The 17396-nt window shown below is 40.6% G+C and overlaps 1 protein-coding gene across 4 annotated transcripts in view; it reads right to left on the bottom strand.

The window, feature by feature from the left end:
- Window positions 1-16999, bottom strand: part of CUL2 (cullin 2) — a 71461-nt gene extending 54462 nt beyond the window's left edge. Inside the window, exons 1-2 of one of the 4 annotated variants that reach the window (XM_070380958.1) lie at window positions 16641-16782; window positions 16058-16233 (exon numbers count right to left, since the gene is read on the bottom strand). The gene's annotated coding sequence lies outside the window, so the exon portion shown is untranslated. Of the gene's footprint in view, window positions 1-16057; window positions 16234-16585; window positions 16799-16857 lie in introns of those variants that run through there. The other 3 variants (XM_070380957.1, XM_070380955.1, XM_070380956.1) reach the window with 3 other exon arrangements.
- Between the last annotated feature and the right edge of the window lie 397 nt (window positions 17000-17396).

Here is a 17396-nt window from a genome sequence, read left to right as displayed (position 1 = left end):
ACAACTATGTGCTGTGTGCTCAGTGATGGCTGACTCCTTGCGACCCCATGAACTGTAGCCCACCAGGTTTCTCTGTCCATGGGACTTCCCAGGCAAGAATACTAGTAGTGGGTTGCCATGTCCTGCTCCAGCAGACTTAGGAACATCCATGCCAGGCATTGTACTAGGTGAGGATAACAGTGGTCAACAGAGTTCTTGACTTCCAAGGAAGTTAGACTCTTGGATCTGGCATTCAGCAACAAAAATAACCTAAACCACAGAGCTGACCATGTCACTCTGGTACTTAAAGCAGCTTGAGATTTTCCACTACGGATAGCATCTGGTTTAAGCTCATTGGCAACAGGATCATCAAGCTTCCATGATGTGACCTTGGACTAAAGCCCATCCTCACCTTGCTCTTCTCATGGGACTCCTTTCCTTGGCATCATAATCTGGAAACTTCTTTGCTTAGAGGTCACTGAACACAACAGGCTGATTCACAAACACTGAGCGTTACCGTGATTGCTTTCTGTACCTAAAATTCTTCTCTTCTCCATGCCTCCTCCTTTCAATCCATTCACCTAACTGAATATTAGCTTTTAGGAAATTTTCTGGGCCCACTTAAACTAGGTAAGGTGTCCTCTTCTGTGTAACTTGAGAATTCTCTTTAACTGCTATTAGAGGATTAAACTACCCTCAGCCAACTCGATGGACATGAATTTGAGCAAGCTCCAGGAGCTAGTGATAGACAGGGAAGCCTGGCACATTGCAGTCCATGGAGTCACAAAGAGTCGGACACGATTAAGCAACTGAACTGAACTGAGCCACGATTATCTGAGTGCTTCCTCAGGGTAGGGAGACTACTGTGTAACTGTGTACCAAAAAGCTATCACTGTTTGCTTCACATTCCATTCCTCCCCCTATAAGAATGGGATCATACCACACACCCTACTTATACATTATTTTAATGGTTGCATCGATTACCTTTTAGCTTTATTCAAGTTTTAGCAGAATCAGACTGGCATTGATTTCTCTGTTGAGAACAGAGAGAATGGGTTTATGTACAGTGATAATCCACTCTTAGATGGATGGAAAATGTGAACACCAAGGCGAGAGAAGCATCAGCCCAGGGAAATACACTAAAAACTAACAAACCAGTAACAGGAAGTATGCTAAAAGAGTTGGTTAGCTTCTATGCCTGCCCAATAGAAAGCTCCTTTATTTAAGCTCCTTAAATAAAATGTATGTTCCTTCATCTTATTTAAATTGTTTAAATGATCTTTACTCATGGAGCATTTATACAAGGATGTAAAAGAGAGAGGGCAAAGAAAGAAATTTTATGGCAATAACATTTATGAAATTTTCATTACATTTGAAAATGATTCATAGATTAGATTTTCTCACTAGGAGCACCATTTCTAAGTATCGTATGGTATCACAGAGCTACCACGTGATTCAGTAATTCACTCCTATGCAAGAGAAAACATGTCCACACAAAAACTTGGATATGGGGCTTTCCTGTGGCACAGTGGTAAAGAATCCACCTGGCAATGCAAGAGACTCCGGTTCGATCCCTGATCCAGGAAGATCCCACATGCCACAGAGCAACTAAAGCCCAGGAGCCACAACTACTGACCTTACTTGCCACAACTCCTGAAGCTCAAGTGCCCTACAGCCTTGCTCTGCAACACAAAGAAGCCACTGCAGAGAGAAGCCCAAGCACCACAACTAGGGAAAAGCCCACACAGCAACAAAGACCCAGCCCAGCCAAAAATAAATAAAATAAAATAAAAAAACATAAAAACTTGGACACAAATGTTCATAGCAGCATTTATTTATAAAGGCCAAAAAAGTGGAAATCACTCAAATGTCTATCAAGTAAAAAATGGATAAATAAAATGTAGTACATCCAATGATTATTCTGTAATACAAAGGAATGGAGTACTGATAGATGCTACAATATAGATAAACCTCAAAAACATATTCTGTGAATAAAGTTGGTCATAAAAGACTGCCTATTACTGCCTATTCCGTTTACATGAAATATCCAGAAAAGACAGATCAGCAGACACAGCAAGTATTTTAGTGTTTGCACAGGGTTACAGGACCTGGAGAAAAATGGGAAGTGACTGCTAATTAGGTGATGAAAATGTTTTAAAACTGATTGTCATCATGTTTGCACAACCCTCACATGTGCTAAAAACCACTGAACTGTACAGTTCAAATGAGTACACTGAATGGTATGCGAAGGATAACTCAATAAAGCTGTTAAGACACTTAAGGTGAAATAACCGTACCAAAAATTTTGGAGCAATTTAATGTGGAGGGGAATGTAGGGGAGAACAGGTACATTTACATGATTGCAAATTCTGAAATCTCAGTCTCCTTCTCACTCCTATGCTACAGTCACCAGGTCCCATCACTAGAGGGATCTATTATGTGTGTCTGGGAGTACTTTATGCATATATGTCATTATTTCCCCTTTTTACATAGTTGAATACAGAGATGGTCTTTCTTCACCTGTTTTATATAAATGGCATCACACCACTTACTTAACAATATATTCACTTAACAGTACATTTGGAAAAGCATTCCATATTAACACATAAGGATTTCTTTAATCCTAATAGCATTTCTTGGAGAAGGAAATGGCAACCCACTCCAGCATTCTTTGCCTGGAGAATCCCATGGACTGAGGAGCCTCGCTGGCTACAGTCCATGGGGTCGCAAAGAGTCAGACACAACCGAGTGACTAGGCAAATAGCATTTCACTGCTTGGCTGTACTTGGATTCATTCTATTATGTTTGATATGATATGTGATGAGTCCTCCAAAATTCAAGTACCTAGTTTAATATCAGTATTTTTGAGTTAAAATAGTTTTTTAAATGGATTAGTAAGTTCTTTTCACATTGACATCAACAAAGTTTTCTTCTAAAGATACTGTTAACACAACTTAAGTTACAATTGTTACAAATACTTATAAGAAAACTACAATTTATCATTATCCTTACTGTTCATTAAATACCTTCTGAATTCCTCCTATGTGATACATATTATATATACAAACATCACTAACCATCAACCTGCAAGTGTGCAAAATCCAGACTACAGGAAACTACTGGATAATCAGATTTCTTCAATAAATTATGCACACACATAAGAGAGAGAAAAGAAAATGAGAGTGAGAGACATTTATGGAATAGAAATTAAACTAAAATAGACTGAAAAGGCACATTTAATCTACCACAGTATGATTGTTCCTATTTGGATATAGATTTATGCTCTTTTTTAAAATTCATATTTATGATAACCTTGGAAATCTGAAAACACTTGAGGAGCTATTTCATGACCTTAAAAATATTTTTTATAACAATTAGGAGAGCTTTAAAAATGAGAGTTCTTATCTGTCAAAGACACATCCCCAAATACTTATGAATGTAATAAATGCTGTCTGAGACCTACCTCAAAATTAAACAGCTTGTTTATGCACTGATTGATAATTGTTGAGAATGAGTGACAAGTACATTAGGCATTATTAAACTATTCATTCTCTGTATATGTTTGCAATTTTTCAAAGTAAATGGGTTTAAAAAAAATCTTTACCATCATCATTAACAGTTCCATAAATATGAGGAAGAGTGGGGAACACATAAATCAGAATCAGAAAGTTATTTTTAAAAGGATTATTCATCCAAAAGATCTAACATTCAATTAATATGCATTCTAGAAAATCAGAATGAGAGGTAATTATTAAAGAAAAAATACTGCAGAACTAATGAACATTAGTTTTCCAACTTAGAAGGACATGTTGAGTACCCAGAATATTTGATTTTAAAAATAACAAGGCACCACTTTTTGGCATACTAAACCACTGAGGATAAAGAAAGGAGTTTATAATTTTTCAGAAAAGAAAAAAGTCACAACAGACTATAAATTATATATAGATTTACAATTGCAACACTGGATGCTGGAGGTAATATAAAGCAATGCTTTCAAAATGCTCAGGGGAAGATGACTAATCACCTAGAGTTCTCTATCCAGAGTGGTATCAAATAATGTACATGAAATCATTTTACTCAGGAATCTATTGGAAGATATCCTCTATAAGGAGGAAATTAACAAACCAAGAAAGACTTGGGATCCCAAAACAGAGGGATCTAACACAGAAGAGAGGAACAGGAATTTTTCAGCACAGAAGCTTGACAGATTTTAAAAACAACCCGTCTATACAGACACAGAACAAAGGGCTCCAGGAGGGTTCTTTCCAAGAAAAAAAAGACGGAAGGATACTTCCAAACTTATGTTACAAGGCCAGCATTACCATGATTACCAAAGGACACCACAAGAAAAGAAAATCTAGATACATATGTATGTATGGCTGAGTCCCTTCACTGTTCACCTAAAACTTTTATATTTGTTATCAGCTATACCTCAATATAAAATACAAAGTTTTTAAAATAAATAAATAAACAAAATGGGTATCAAAATAAATACACACACACCAAAAAGAAAAGAAAGCTAAAGGCCAATATTCCTGATGAACACAGATGCAAACATCTGCAAAAAAAAAAAAATTTAGCAAGCCAAATTCAACAACACATTAAAAGGACTGATACACCATGATCAACTGTGATATATTCCAGGGATACAAGGTTCAACATCCACAGATCAATGACATTAATACAATGAAGAATGAAAAATCACATGATGATCTCAACAGATGTAGAAAAAGCATCTGTCAAAATTCAACATTCATTTATGACAAAAGCTCTCAACAAAGTGGGCATAGAGGGAATGTACCTCAACATAATAAAGGTCATATAAGACAAGCCCACAGCTAACATACTAAACAGTGACAAGCTGCCTAATAACCACTTAGACAGTTTCTATTAAAGTTAAGCATATACTTTCCATGGGATCCAGCAACTCCATGTCTGGGTATTTACACAGGAGAAATGAAGACATACATTCACAGGAAAACCTAAACACAAATTTTTAGAGCACCTTTATTAATAACTACCAAAGCGCACAAACCAAATATCCCATCAACTAGTGGATGGAAAACAAAATGTGGTGAATTCACACAACAGTATACTATTCAGTATTAAAGTTGGACAAATCACTGATATGTGGACAACAACAGATGATTCTCAAAAGCATTATGCCAAGTGAAAGCAGACATGTTCATTAAGCTACATATTGTAATGGTTGCTGAAAAAGTCAAAAATACAAAAACATACATCAAATCACTGATTGTCAGAGACTCAGGACAGATACTTGACTAGTTTTCTGACAACAAACATTTTCTAATCAGTTACTAGTTCTAAGAGAATAGCTAGGTAACCCAAGCTAAAGACAAAAATCAAGTTGATAAATTATCTAGATTTCTGATAGCAATGTTCTAAAATCTCTTTTCCTTTTCAGTTTTTCTCTTCACACACCTACCTCACTCCCCAGAACACTAAAAGAGAGCCCCTGGAGAAGGAATAGCAACCCACTCCAGTAATCTTGCCTGGAGAATCCCATGGACAGAGAAGCCTGGTGGGTCCACGGACTCACAGAAGAGTTGGACATGACTGAGCAACTGATTATGCACGAACACACTAACATTTCCTTTCTCCCGAGAATCTTAACTTTGAGGTACAGATGCTGAAAGAGCTCTGAAGCAACATGGTACCGGCCCAAAGTGTTAACACAGCCTGACAATGTGTTATGATATGTTAACACAGCCTGACAAAACTCCCACTCCAACAATGTTTTAAAGAAAACAAAGTTGCCAGCAATAGCAGAAATACAAAAGATATAATTTTGCCAACATCAGATGGATTTTAATATGGAGTGATACTGTTTTTCAATCAGACATTTTTCATACAAAGAAGTGATCTGGATAATTACACTTCAGCAGGTAAAGCAGTAACAGCATCTCAAAACATTCATTTTAAGAACAGAACTGATGCTGGTACATAATTAAATATTTTATTTGAAGCACAAACTATTTTAGCAAAATGTAAAACCATGTTCAACATAATGATCAGTATGACTTCAGCTTAATTACTGATAAACATTTCAGTTGCCTTCCAAAAGTATAATTATCAACAATGTAAATGGCTAAACACTTAATGTCTTTTTTAGTAAAAAAAAAAATTAAAAATAAATAAAACAAAAAACCTATCAAATTTAACTTTTTATTTCAGTACTGATCATTCCCAGCAATAAAACTCTGGCATTCCAAAAATTATCAAAAGAATCAGTTCAGTTCAGTCACTCAGTCATGTCCGACTCTGCAACCCCATGAATCGCAGCACGCCAGGCCTCCCTGTCCATCACCAACTCCTGGAGTTTACTCAGACTCATGTTCATCAAGTCGGTGATGCCATCCAGCCATCTCATCCTCTGTTGTCCCCTTCTCCTCCTGCCCCCAATCCCTCCCAGCATCAGAGTCTTTTCCAATGAGTCAACTCTTCGCATGAGGTGGCCAAAGTATCGAAGTTTCAGCTTTAGCATCAGTCCTTCCAATGAACACCCAGGACTGATCTCCTTTAGAATAGACTGGATGGATCTCCTTGCAGTCCAAGGGACTCTCAAGAGTCTTCTCCAACACCACATTTCATAAGCATCAATACTTTGGCACTCACCTTTCTTCACAGTGGGGCTTCCCTGGTGGCTCAGAGCTTAACACATCTGCCTGGAATTCAGGAGACCCGGGTTCGATCCCTGAGTCGGGAAGATCCCCTGGAGAAGGAAATGGCAACCCACTCTAGTACTCTTGCCTGGAGAATCCCATGGAGGGAGGAGCCTGGTAGGCTCAGTCCATGGGGTCTGAAAGAGTCAGACATGACTGAGCGACTTCACTTTCACTTCTCTTCATAGTCCGACTCTCATATCCATACATGACCACTGGAAAAACCATAGTCTTGACTAGATGGACCTGTGTTGGCAAAGTAATGTCTCTGCTTTTTAATATGCTATTTAAGTTGGTCACGGAGAAGGCAATGGCACCCCACTCCAGTACTCTTGCCTGGAAAATCCCATGGACGGAGGAGCCTGGTAGGCTGCAGTCCATGGGGTCGCTAAGAGTCGGACACTACTGAGCAACTTCACTTTCACTTTTCACTTTCATGCACTGGAGAAGGAAATGGCAACCCACTCCAATGTTCTTGCTTGGAGAATCCCAGGGACAGGGGAGCCTGGTGGGCTGCCATCTATGGAGTCGCACAGAGTTGGACACGACTGAAGTGAGTTAGTATAGCATAGGTTGGTCATAACCTTCCTTCCAAGGAGTAATTTCTTTTAATTTCATGGCTGCAATCACCATCTGCAGTGATTTTGGAGCCCCAAAAAATAAAGTCTGACACGGTGTCCACTGTTTCCCCATCTATTTCCCATGAAGTGATGGGACCAGATGCCATGATCTTCGTTTTCTGAATGTTGAGCTTTAAGCCAACTTTTTCACTCTCCTCTTTCACTTTCATCAAGAGGCTCTTTAGTTCCTCTTCACTTTCTGCCATAAGGGTGGTGTCATCTGCACATCTGAGGTTATTGATATTTCTGCCGGCAATCTTGATTCCAGCTTGTGCTTCTTCCAGCCCAGTGTTTCTCATGATGTACTCTGCATAGAAGTTAAATAAGCAAGGTGACAATGTACAGCCTTGACGTACTCCTTTTCCTATTTGGAAAATCTGTTGTTCTATGTCCAGTTCTAACTGTTGTTTCCTGACCTGCATATAGGTTTCTCAAGAGGCAGGTCAGGTGGTCTGGTATTCCCATCTCTTGAAGAATTTTCCACAGTTTATTGTGATCCACACAGTCAAAGGCTTTGGCATAGTCAATAATGCAGAAATAGATGTTTTTCTGGAACTCTCTTGCTTTTTCAATGATCCAGCGGATGTTGGCAGTTTGATCTCTGGTTCCTCTACCTTTTCTAAAACCAGCATAACCATCTGAAAGTTCAGGTTCATGTACTGCTGAAGCCCGGCTTGGAGAATTTTGAGCATTACTTTACTAGCATGTGAGATGAGTCCAACTGTGCAGTAGTTTGAGCATTCTTTGGCATTACCTTTCTTTGGGATTGGAATGAAAACAGACCTTTTCCAGTCCTGAGTTTTCCCTCAGGACTGCTGAGTTTTCCAAATTTGCTGGCATATTGAGTGTAGCACTTTCACAGCATCATCTTTTAGGATTTGAAATAGCTCAACTGGAATTCCATCACCTCCACTAGCTTTTTTCGTAGTGATGCTTTCTAAGGCCCACTTGACTTCACATTCCAGGATGTCTGGGTCTAGATGAGTGATCATACCATCGTGATTATCTGGGTCATGAAGATCTTTTTTGTATAGTTCTTCTGTGTATTCTTGCCACCTCTTCTTAGTATCTTCTGCTTCTGTTAGGTCCATACCATTTCTATCCTTTATTGAGCCCATCTTTGCATGAAATGTTCCCTTGGTATCTCTAATTTTCTTGAGATCTCTAGTCTTTCCCATTCTGTTGTTTTCCTCTATTTCTTTGCATTGATCAAAAGAATACTGGGGCCTAATAAATTTCAGGTAAGTCAATATACCCTAGTAAATTTTTAAAATGACATCCAGGGGGCTTATTGAGCAGGTTATAGCCTAAATACACAAAATAAGGAAAATATTTAATACCTAATCAAAGAGCGTTATTAATTCTTCAATATTTTCCATTTCTAAGACTACCTCTGGTATACACTGACCAAAAGTTATCGTGATTTCATATGAAGATAAGCTCCAAGCATGCATCTAAACTCTTTCATCTTACTGCACTGAATGTGTGGCCCATGAGCTACAGCCAAGAGGTATCTTTGTTAACTGCAGGCTCAGGGTAAATGTTTACTGTTGCAATAAGGCTTGACACACAGCTCCACACCACAGATGTCATTTCCATCATGTGACTTGCTTACTTAAGAATTTCTAGGGGACCTCCCTGGTGGTCCAGTGGCTAAGAGTCCATGCTCCCAGTGCAGGGGATCCAGGCTCAATTCCTGGTCAGGGAACTAGATCCCATATGCTGTAACTAACAGTTCACAGGCAACAACTAGAGATTATACATGCCGCAACTAAGATCTGGTGCAGCCAAATAAATAAATATTTTTTTAATTAAAAATAAAAAGAATTTCTAGTAGTGTGTTTTTTTAAAAAGGCAGACACTGGTGAAAAAAGTCAAGAGAAACACAGTGGTCTGTAACTTCAATTGGCAAAATGTATAGTGCAGGAAGAAAACCTTAGGAAGGGGGACAGTAGGAAGTACGGAATATATTTATAATACAACAAAAAAATTATAGAAGAATATGGTTCCAAACTAAAGTCAACTTGACCAGAATTAAAGACCTTTCTCCTCCATGACTTGAGACTCTCCCACATGTCTACAAACAGTATTTCTTTCCATGGCTCCTATCTCAATGAAGCTTTATGTCTTTTTCACTTACTTGCTCACTTTTTTCCAATTTTAATAAGCCAGGCAGGAATTTAAGACTCCAACTAGCCTTAAAAAAATTCTTACAGATGTTTCAAGGATGAGTTAGAGAACTTGAATTAATCTGAGTTTCTCATGAGTAGGCAAGCCCACCCACTCTGGCGCACAGGTAAGACAAAGCTGTGACCAATAAGCCTTTTCACAAATAAACATTAAGACTGAATTTTCTTTCTAGTCCTGACCATCTATCCAAATATTAAAAAGGATTACTCGAATTATACTCTAGTTATCCTTTTTAACAACCCAATGACTTGCAATTTTTGTTATCCTGAGAGCTAAATTAAGTCACATTATCTAAAAACCTTGGACTCACTTTGGTAACTTCAAACCATTATTATGACTATTGGAAAAGTATGCTCTATTTCTATCAGAAAACAGCAGTTATAAATAAAAAGGGACAGCAAGTGTAAATCCTATAGTGTTTGACTGGAATGAGAGTTATCAGCATGGTTTTTAACACAGAGAGAGAGATGAAAGATATAGAAATAAACAGATGTTGTGTATGCATGGATTAGTATTCATATATGTATTTCTAGCTCCGTTCACTGAGAGGGCCTAGGAGCAATGACACCCAATGGCAATTAGCACACATAACATCTAGATCTTGGTTTCTAAAAACCATTCTCCAAGAGAAGGAACTAGAGCTCACTGGAGAAGTGATTGGTTCCAGGGCTGCAGCAGGGGCAATATAATGAGTCTGGACATGTTAAGATGTCAGAAAACAGAAAGTGCGTTCTTAAAGAGGCTGGAGGATGTTAAAAAGACAAAGAGCAAACTTGAAAGCCATAGAAGAACAATCTGACTGATTAAATAAAGATAAAATTAAATTATAAACCATAGAGTAAAACAAGTATCTCTGACTCAACATGGATACAAATATGGAGACGAGACAGTTCTCCCTTATAGAAGGATTCCAATTAATAAGTGTAGAAGGAAATGAGAAAAATACAAAATTGCCATCAGGTGAACACTGCTGTAATTATTGTTATAAGCAAGAACTACCAAAGAATGCTGAAATGAAAGGACAAAAATTTGAGAACAGGATTTCTGCATAGTTTCAAAGAATCTCCCCCCATATATCCAGCAATTACAAAGAGAAAAAATAGTAACTTCTACAAGCAAAGAAATTTAACAGACATGACCTTAATGAGAGCTAACATCACCTCTAATACAATATACTGACATCCTGTATCCTGCAATATGATACGCTGTAGACTCAGCATCAATTCTTGTGATGTACCACCTCAATGGTGATGTACCACCTCAATCTAACTATGAGAAACCATCAGAGAAACCCAAATTGAGTCATTCTACAAAATAAACTGACCATTCATTGCAAGCATGAAGATGATGGAAAACAAGAAAAGATCATCACAGATTAGAAGAGACTTGGGAGACAGATCAGAGAAGGCAATGGCACCCCACTCCAGTATTCTTGCCTTGAAAATCCCATGGGTGGAGGAGCCTGGTAGGCTGCAGTCCATGGGGTCGCTAAGAGTCGGACACGACTGATCGACTTCACTTTCACTTTTAACTTTCATGCATTGGAGAAGGAAATGGCAACCCACTCCAGTGTTCTTGCCTGGAGAATCCCAGGGACGGCGGAGCCTGGTAGGCTGCCATCTATGGGGTCACACAGAGTCGGACACGACTGAAGTGACTTAGCAGCAGCAGCAGCAGGGAGACAGATGCTAAATGCTGTGTCTGATCCTGAACTGAATCTTGAAAAGGTAAAGGACATTACAGGAAAAACTAGTGGGATTCACATAAAGGTCTGTAGTTTAATTAACAGCATGGTACCAATGTTAATTTTCCTCGTTTTGCTCATTGTGCCCTGGTTATATAGCTGTTGGCACTAAGGAAATCTAGGGAAAGGTATACCTGAGCTTTCTGTACCATTTGTGCAACTTCTCTGTACAGTCTGAAATTATTTCAACATTTAAATTTAGGGGACTTCCCTGGCAGTCCAGAGCTTGCCTGAGACTCAGCGCTTCCGCTGCAGGGGCCATGCGTTTGATCCCTGGTTGGGGAACTAAAATCCCACTTGCTACGTGGTGCAGCCAAATCAACAAAAAAGAAACAAAAATAAAATAAAATAAAAATGTAAGTATCCTGTACTTTCCGTCAACTGAAGTAAAGCAAAACTGAGAAATTCAAGAAATATTTACACATGGTAAATCTAATATTTCATTATTTGAAAAGCAACCTACATTAGAACAAGACTTAAGTCATTGAGTTAATAGATATTTATTAAGTATTCACAATACTCAGACCTCTACCAGGTATTAAAGATGTTGCCTTCAAGAAGCTTACAGCTGATAAGAGAAATAAAGATGATAAACTACTAACCTGACTGTATATGTGTCAGAATTTTTCATCAGTCAGGCTATAATTCAATGATTAAATAACAACAGTAACATTTACACTGTTAAAGTACATAAGTGAAAATTCTCTGGATAACTAAAATCTTCAAATAGAACATTAACATTTACAGAGTTTAAGTAAGCTTAATACACTGCTACTGCCAAGTCACTTCAGTCATGTCCAACTCCGTGCGACCCCATAGACGGCAGCCCACCAGGCTCCCCCGTCCCTGGGATTCTCCAGGCAAGAACACTGGAGTGGGTTGCCATTTCCTTCTCCAATGCATGAAAGTGAAAGGTGAAAGTGAAGTCGCTCAGTCGTGTCTGACTCTTAGCAACCCCATGGACTGCAGCCTACCAGGCTCCTCCGCCCATGGGATTTTCCAGGCAAGAGTACTGGAGTGGGGTGCCATTGCCTAAGCATACATATTTCATAGTATTACTACTAATGCTGCAAAAAAGAAAAACTAAGTATTTTTAAAGATATTTCCCCAACCTAGAAACTAAATACTTACTTATCTCAGACGAAAAAGAAAAAAGGGAGGTAACAATAACATAAATAAAATCAAACTGAACAAAACAGTTCATAAATCCAGAACAATCTCAAGAAAAAAAAAAGAAACCAAAGAGGTAGATCAATTTACATAGAAAGTGTCTGGCTAAAGACAGCTAAGTGAAAATCAAAATGTCAAGCAATATAAAAAATAGTATTAAATTCAGTAGGGAACACAATGAGTCTGAGTTTTTTAATTTTTCAAAAAAAATTAAGCTTAAGCAACTTACAGAAAATATTTCATCTCCCCTCCTCTGGGTCAATCAACAGGGGAAGCTAACATTAACCGCACTCCAAAAGTTGTACCAGATGCTAATATCATGACCTTAACTCTAGTCACTGTCTCAAAACTTGTTAAGACTTAGAGGAACTTCACTGTTCCAGTATCTTCAACAGGCCTTCCCAAATACAAAGTGGTAACATAGTCTGAATCTTATATAGATCTTCTTCAACTTAAGATCAGGTTACGTCTCCCCAAATCCATCAAAAGTTACAAATATTGTCAAGATGCATTTAATACACCTCACCTACCGAACATCATACCTTAGCCTAGCCTACCTTCAAAGTGCTCAGGACGCCTACATGAGCCCATGGTTGGGCAAATCATCTAACAGAAAGCCTACTTTGAATAACATGTTGACTGCCTCATGTAATTTTGTGACTACTACATTGATGAAAAACAAAACGGTTGTCCATGTGCAGGATGACTGTTAAGTATACTGGTTGTTCCCTCTCATGACCGCTTGGCTTTCTGGGAGCTGAGGCTCACTGCCACTGCCCAGCATCACAAGACTATCATACTCCATACTGCTAGACCAAGAAAAGATCAAAATTCAAAATAGGGTTCTACTGAATGCATATTGCTTTTGTACCACCATAAAGCTGAAAAATTGTTAAGGCAAATCATTGTAAATTGGGGACGGTCTGTATTCCTAAAGATGGTAACATAAGAATTATGCTAACATCTGCAACGCAACAGAAACTTGACTGTTAAGATTCAAACCCAGGCAAAGGGCCAGATAACCCTGAACAGAGAGTCTGATTATTAACTGATTACTGAGAGAGAATTCAGTCATACATCTCAAGTAGCAATAACTTTTGTCTCATGAAAACATTCCAAATTTCTGCTTGTTTTTCCAAGCTTTAACATTAGCTAAACTTCCTCAAAACATTAAGATTCAATGCTGGTCTTTTTATCAACTTACTTGAATTTAACTGACAGTACATTCACGGAAATGCTGCTTTCGATCATAATCAAACATTTTTCTAGCACATAAAGAAAACAGGCAGATAAGAAAGATGAAACACACAAGAAACAGTGCACACTTTTGTTAAAAAAAAAAAAAAAGCCTCACCAAAACAGCTCTTTAAACTAAACTCCATATCTGCAGGTCCTAAACTCACAGAAGATAGGGACCAAATCAGAAACTGCTGCGGTGCCCCAGGACCATCTCCTCTTCTTCTGTACTTTCTTATTTCAGATGGCCTCATACTGCTTCATAACCTTTTTAATACTATTTAATACTCTAAAAAATACAAGGTGTCAAATCAAAGCAAGTATGCTACCATTTTTGCCAAGTGGGGAGAAGAAACCTACACACATTTGTCTACATGTCCACAAAATTTATCTTTGGAAAGATGTGTTGAGAGACCGTCAAAATATTTGGCCTCAAATATGTTGGGACAAGAAATAGAGACTCTCATTCTATATTCCATCAAACATTTCAAATTCTGAATCACGTGAATATAGTTTGTATCTAAAGATAATTATAACAAGAAGCAAAACAGGAGTTTTTTTTTTTAATTCTTTATAAAAATTAACATAATTATAATAACCAACAGATAAAGTCAGATGACTCCCCACATCTTTCTCTGACTAAAAGTTAAATCCTATGAAGGCAGAGATTTTTGTCTATTTTTTCACTATGATGTATCCCCACTGCCTAGTCCATGCTGCTGCTGCTAAGTCACTTCAGTTGCTCAGGGACTCTGTGCGACCCCTGAGATGGCAGCCCACCAGGCTCCCCCGTCCCTGGGATTCTCCAGGCAAGAACACTGGAGTGGGTAGCTGGGGCTTAAAAAATACTTGTTGAATGAATGAATGCCTCCCTAATCTCTCCACTGAATTCCAGACTTGTGTATCCAACCGCCTGCTTCTCATCTCTACATGAATACTGAATAGGTCCTACTTCAAATGTCCTATCCAACCCTACACCCATCTTCACCATCTCAATTCATGGCGTCACCACGTTCCAGGTGAAGCCTCAAACCCAGGAGTCACCCCCAACCCAGCCAACTGCGTTCCCATCCGAACCAGGCCAGATCACTACTTTCAACTCCAAAATATAACTCAGCATCTTTTTTCTTTGACTCTGGTCACTACTCAGATCTGCCCCAGCCTTCTCACCAGTAGCCCTGCTTCTTTCCTCTTATCCAATCTCCTTCACAGTCAGATTGTAAACCAGACCATATCCCACTTCACTCCCAGCTTCACAAAAAGGGAACAGCTTTTCAATGTTCCTTAAGAATAAAAGCCAAACAAACTCCTCTGATAACAGACCTCACATGACCTGACCCATGGCTACCACCTAAACTTTTCTTTCTCATGAGGGTCTCAGCCCAACTTCAGTGGGTTGCTTTCAGTTTGCTGACCCTAAGCTTGAAACTACCTTTGGACATATCCATCTGCTGTTTCCTCAGACTTCCAGAGGCCATATCCTTCCCACTTTTCAGATATCAGGTCAAAAGTCTCCTCAGACAGGTCTTTCCTGACCACAGCATCTGAAGCAGTCTCTCCTCGTCACTACCACGACTTCCTATTTTACTTCTTTTATAGCACTTAGGATTGGCTGAAACTTCTTCTATTTCTTACTTTCTGACTTTCCCTTACCTCCCAGAACTGAAGCTCCAGGAGGGCAGAAATTTCACATGTCCTGTTTATGGCTGTATCCCGAAGGCCTCAGGTAATGCTTGTCATACAAACCAGGTGCTTAACAAATAGTGAACTGACAAAGGCAAGGCAATACGGACTTTGAAGAAGGCCTACAACATTCCATTTAGTGACACACTGGTGAAGATAAAAAAACATGAATAAACTACCTTGCCACAGAAAACACTTAAAAATCACCAGAGGCTGGAGAGTGAAGTAAAAGTATTTCAGATGCATGTGAGCATTCAGACATTGAAAGGGTATTTTTCACATACTATGTACAGATGTCCTTCCAACTTATAAACAGTATCTGGGGTAGGGAAGAGTAACTGAGAACACCGTGTACATCTGCTATTTCATCTCCGACTCTTTCGGAAGGGTCTTCCAGCACCGTATTTGGGCAAAAGAGGCAAAATATAAACAATCTGTTCAATTGTCTGCCTTGGAAAGAAACGTGAGATAGTAAAGAGGAGGGAGCAGTCTTTTGAGTGTTCTTAAATGCCTATTATGTAGTCGGTGGTAAGTCAGAACTAAGTGATTATTTCCCCTATCTTACTCTGTATAGATCTGGGACTGGTCTAGTTCAAAGATGCTTACACTGTGAAGCCAAAGTCTGTCTTGAATGTTAATAGTCTTTAATCTTATTATCAGAATGTAAACTTCCAAGGTTCTCCCTTACAACTAGGTATTAGTACTCCCTAGGGAAAGGAGAGGATTTAACGACAAAACAGTCTGCAACTCACAAATGTTTTCTGTACATGCACGTATTTGCAGGGTGGTAGGGAATGGTCCAGACTCCCTGGTGTGTAACTAAGTGCCCTTAAGAGTCTAAGGATCTTATTTCACCAGACCCCAAGGGTTGAGACAGGTCTAGCATGCACGCAGGGCACTCCTCCCCAGAGCTATCAATCTTCGCTGTCTGCGAAAACAAAAGTGAAGACACTCGTGGTAAGGATGTAAGAGATTGATGCCCCCCGCCCCCCACCCCTCACACCGCAAACACACAGAGCTGTGTAACCGCGTGAGCGCGTAAATAAAAGAGAACATGCACTCGCACCTTCCCTCCCTAGGAGCAAAATGGGGCCGAGGGAGGGGCGGCCAAGGCCGGCTGGAGGCCCGGGATCCAGTCCGGGGGCGGCCAGGCTCCGGGGCCGGCGCTCCTGGAGCCGGGGTCACCCTCGGGACACCCGGTCCCCGGCCTCCCCCCATGCCTCCCCTCCCCCTCCGCGCCCCCAACTCCTCTCCCCGCCCCAGCCCCGCCACCCACTAACCGGGAGAGGAAGTTTCCCGGAGCCCGCAGCTGGCTCCGGGCCTTCAGCGGGTTACCTGCTGCAGAGGCGGGACGCGGGGCAGGGAGCAGGGGAGGGAGACAGTCCGAGGGCGCGCAGGACGGTGCCCGGCGAGGAGGGTGGGCGGCGGCGGCTGTCAGCTCCGTCCCTGCTCACCGCGCTGCCATTACTGCGCGCAGGCGCCTCCCCGCTGGCCGCCACCACGGCCGAGGAGCGGGGGGGGCAGGCCCGGGGCCGGGGGCCAGGGCGCTCACCTGCCGTCGCGGGAACACGGGAGAGCTCCCGGATGGAACGGCGCAGTGGGGAGCGGACAGGGGAGAAGGGCGGGCGAGCCACGCGAGCGATGAAACAACCGTCCTCCGAGGCCCTGCTTTCCTGGCACAGCCTCGGGATTCCTCTTCCGCGACCACAAAACACCCCCCTCCTGCGCCGGCGTTGGTAGAGTCCGAGTACGGCGAGGGCCGAGGGCCACTCTTGTGCGGTCGCGGAAGGCCGAGAGAACCTTGCTCCAAGCCACTGCGAGCGGTCCCAGCTGCCCACGAGCGCTCGCGGTTCGCTGAGCTGGCGACTGAGGACCCCTAAGTCTGGGGGCTGCTGATAACAATGTGTTAGAAAAATGGTTTCAACACAGGATTTCCCCCTAAAGTTCTTTTAGAACTACGTGAACATTCTGGTACACCACCATCTCCCTTCCACCTACTTACTTCTATGGGCGTTTCAAAGGATTGATAGGTATTAGCAAAATTAGTTTCCTCGGACATACTCCTTTTCTAGTGGGTTTTTATCTGTAGAC

Source organism: Bos mutus, chromosome 13 (genome assembly GCF_027580195.1).
Source record: "Bos mutus isolate GX-2022 chromosome 13, NWIPB_WYAK_1.1, whole genome shotgun sequence".
NCBI classification, from domain to species: Eukaryota; Metazoa; Chordata; class Mammalia; order Artiodactyla; family Bovidae; genus Bos; species Bos mutus.
The sequence above is the reverse complement of the archived record's forward strand: the minus strand, read 5'-3'. Positions and strand labels throughout refer to the sequence as shown.